This window comes from Arachis ipaensis, chromosome B10 (assembly GCF_000816755.2).
Source record: "Arachis ipaensis cultivar K30076 chromosome B10, Araip1.1, whole genome shotgun sequence".
NCBI classification, from domain to species: Eukaryota; Viridiplantae; Streptophyta; class Magnoliopsida; order Fabales; family Fabaceae; genus Arachis; species Arachis ipaensis.
This window is the reverse complement of record NC_029794.2, coordinates 62,202,698-62,206,836: the sequence shown is the minus strand read 5'-3', so window position 1 is coordinate 62,206,836 and position 4,139 is coordinate 62,202,698. Positions and strand designations below refer to the sequence as shown.

The 4,139-nt window shown below is 41.6% G+C and overlaps 1 pseudogene; it reads right to left on the bottom strand.

The window, feature by feature from the left end:
* Positions 701-3,903, bottom strand: LOC107620665 (annotated as a pseudogene).

Below are 4,139 nucleotides of genomic sequence, written 5' to 3'. Positions count from 1 at the left end.
AAGAGGTCTATGCTTGCTAGTCTTTATGTCATTGCATCATCACTTGGCTTACTTGTATGCTTGTTCCTTTAAATCAAATAAAAAGAGAATGAGTGTTTACAAAAGACCAGAGTGGAGTTCATACTATGGAGTAAGTTCATGAGTTTATGGTGTGATCATAAGTTAGCTAAGTTGGTTCAACCACAAGGTGGGAAGACAACTATCTGTCATGAATACTATGCTTTGAACATACACATGAGACTAACTAAATGACAAGATCCTAATAAGAAAAAGGGGAAAAGAAAAATCAAAGTTGAAGAATAAAAGAAAAATAGTAAGCAATAAGGCTAGGCACCAATGGTTTTAATCTTGAAGCATGTGTCTGTGGTGTTCCTGTGTGAGGGATTTACTTGGATGAATAAGCTCTTAGGGGTGCCTTATCACTTGGTAACTTGGGTTAACTAACTCGGGAATATCAGCTGAAAGTCCACTATCAAGAGTAACCCGCACTACAGAGCATTTAGTAACCCAAAGAGGTGCTCGACACCAAGATCTTAAGAAAGAAAATAAACAAACCATGTGCCTGTGGTGTGTATGTATAGGGGAGAGACTTGAGGAAGTAAGTCCTTAGGGGTGCTTCAACACCTAGCACCTTGAACCAACTGGTTCGGGAGTGTTGGCTGAAAGCCTATTTTAAAGAGTTGCCCCCTTACACACATGCTAATTCAATGTACTACTACATGTGCATGTTCTATCTCAAGGATTCATTAAGTGAGAAAGACAAAACAAAAGTAGCTGCTATATGTGGAGAGTGGCCTAACCTGTAACCCCATTCATTGTCATACCAAGCAACAACCTTAACCATATCATCTCCCATGACCATAGTGAGTGAAGAGTCAATAGTAGAAGAAACATCGGTGCAGTGGAAGTCCACGAACACAAGAGGAGCATCACACATGTCCAATACACCTTTCAACGGCCCCTCAGCTGCCTTTCTGAAAGCTGCATTGACTTCTTCAGCCGTAACACCCTTCTTCTCAACATTGATAACAAGGTTAACTACTGAGACATTAGGAGTAGGCACTCGCAGCGCAATTCCATTGAGCTTTCCCTTCAGTTTTGGCAGCACTAAGGACACAGCCTTGGCTGCTCCGGTGCTTGTAGGAACAATGTTCAATGCTGCAGCTCTTGCTCTTCTTAAATCCCTGTGTGAAGCATCCAAAAGCCTCTGCACAAGCACAATTCAGTTGAACAAATTGGTAAAACAGCACCGAAGAGTAAACACTAGACTAGTTAAAGAGATAAACAAGAGCAAAATTGTAGCTGATTTTGTACCTGGTCTCCTGTGTAGGAGTGTGTAGTTGTCATTGTTCCTTTCACAATGCCTGGAAAATATAGAGCAAATCAAAGTAACTCTCTAAGTTCTCAAACATTAAGTAACATCATCATGTGTCCGACGTTTCGGCTTACCAAATTCTTCATCCAAGATCTTCACAAACGGAGCAAGACAGTTTGTGGTGCAAGAAGCATTACTAAATTGAAGGAAAAAAAAAGAAAGAATTCAAAATCAACCACTTAGCTATACTAATGATAATTAATCATTTATTTTTACTTAGTAAAGAAGAGTGTTAATGTTTCAAGGACCTTATAATGTTGGCAACTTCATGGCCTTAGTCTTGTTCGTTGACTCCGAGGACGTAGGTTGGAATATCAGCACCCTTAGCAGGAGCAGTGATGATGACTTTCTTGGCACCGGCTTGGATGTGTTTTCCAGCACCAGGCCCATCCACAAACACTCCAGTTCCCTGAATATCATCCAATCAAATCGAATCAAATCAAATCAAATCAAATCAAAGGAAGCACAGAATCCAAAAGGTCAAGACTTACCTCAATAACAATGTCAACTCCAAGCTCAGCCCAAGGAAGTTTAAGAGGATCCCTGTTCGAGACAACCTTAATGGGCTTACCATCCACGGAAATGGTTTGGTCATCCACTATTTTCACATCTGCTTTGAAAGTTCCCAGCATAGAATCATATTTAAGCAAGTGTGAGGCCTGCTTATGCAAATTAAATCACCATATGTTACTTACGTACGTGCTAATTACTGTCATTCATTTCATCTGAAAATGGCATTGTAATGCGAATACTTACATTCTTGACACCACCGCTGTCATTCACAACAACCACATCAAGGGGTGAGTCCTTGCGACCGTGCCAGCAGCGCAAGAAGTTTCTACCGATGCGTCCAAAGCCATTGATAGCTACCTTCAACTTGGCCACTGTCTCTCCCCTCACAGGCCTTGATCCCGTCGTCTACTTTCAACTCACAATATTTAAAAAAAAAACGGAAAGAAAAAAAATTGCTTAAATAAAAAGCTCAAATGGTTGATTAAGAAATGAACCTTGGGAGTGAGTTGAGAAGCCAGAACATCAAAGAAGGAAGAATCTCTAGCATTAATGGCATGGGTAACACATGAACTTGATTTCAGCCCCGAGAACTCCATCACCTCAAGCCTCTGCTCATAATGAATCAAAGTGATGAATAAGAATAATAATTAAGATCGAACTAATTAAATAAATAAGATACAATACCACAGTATTTGAAGGGCACCCAAAACTTAACAAATAGGTTACTCTCTAAAAGCGTTCCCTTAGATATGAAAAATGAACTCATAGATATCAACATACGGCTACGCTTTATAAGTGATTTCTATAATACCTAAGGCTACACTTTTTAAATGATGCTGCAATTGTGTATCCTTTTCTCTTATAAAAAGGCAACACGGAGAAAAGCGTAGCCTATTCATAGAATAGGCTACGCTTTTCAAATGTAGCTTAAAAAAAGTGTGGCTGAATGGGTATTTTTCTTGTAGTGGAATGAAACCACCATAAAACCAGGGACATGACTTCCACTAGTATGACTCATTTCTCTTGGCATTCCATTCATCATTCTCTTGTTCCAGTACTTGCTTAGGGACAAGCAAGCTTTAAGTTTGGTGTTGTGATGCCAGGGCATTTTGGCCAGTTTCACTGACCTTTTCTTTACTGTTTTTAAGGTAGTTTCATGCATTTCTTAGAAAATAAGCTAGTTTTGGGTAGATATTCACTTACATCTTGATTCAAGCATACATGGTGCACCTTACATGATTTCATGAGGATTTTGCATGAAATTAATGACAAATGGGATGTTGCATTTCCCATGACTTGGACTAAAACTTTGATGCACTTTATTGCTTGATTTCAGGACAAAGGAAGCAAGGAAGAACCACGTTAGCAGCCACGTTAGTCTCACTAACGTGACTTCTAACGTAGGAATGGGAGCTAGCCTGCAAAGTTAATGAGAAAAGTAATCGCCAGTAACGTCCTCGTAGCCATCATAGCCCACGTTAAGAGTCACGTTAACTAAGTTAACGTGAACTCTAACGTGGAGGAAAGAAAAGGGAGCCAACATTAGTGACACTTACCTTTGTCACTAACGTTGGGCCAAGCTCATAAGTGGCCACGTTAGTTGCCACGTTAACAGCCATTGTTGTTCATCATCATCAGCACAGCCACACACACCTTCTACATTGAAAGAACAGGGCCGAAGGAAACTCACCTGGGATCGACGGTGAAGAAAGCTGACCAACTGAATTAATGGCCGAAACAAGAAGACGAAGAAGACTGCCACCCGAGGGACAAGATGCTGGTTCCGTCTTCTTCTGCCACCGGCGAAGTGAGCGCAGGGAAGGCGGCGACTGAGTGCGACATGGTGACGACACAAACCGCAACGACGAGCTTGAGTCTGAGATAGTGAGTGCGCGTGCGAGACCGAGAGAGAAGTGAGCTAGAGACCGGAGACGAGAGGTGAGAGCGACGAGAGAACAGAGAAGAGAGTGACGAGAGAGAACAGAGAAGAGAGACGAAGGGGGATATGACACCATTTCTGATTTGGTGAAAAGGTGAAAAAAAATTTCCCTTTACAGTCAACGGCGACGGTGAGAAGGGGAAGGTGATGAGTGTTGAAAGGTGAGAATGGCGAAGGTGAGGGTTGTTGTGCGCGAAAGGTTAGCGAAGGTGAGGGTCTCACTTTTCGAATTGAAGGTGTGACTTGTGAGGTTTAGTTGTTGCGGGAGAAAGGATTCGTGTGTGCTTTTGGAGGGGATTAAAAGTGGAATAA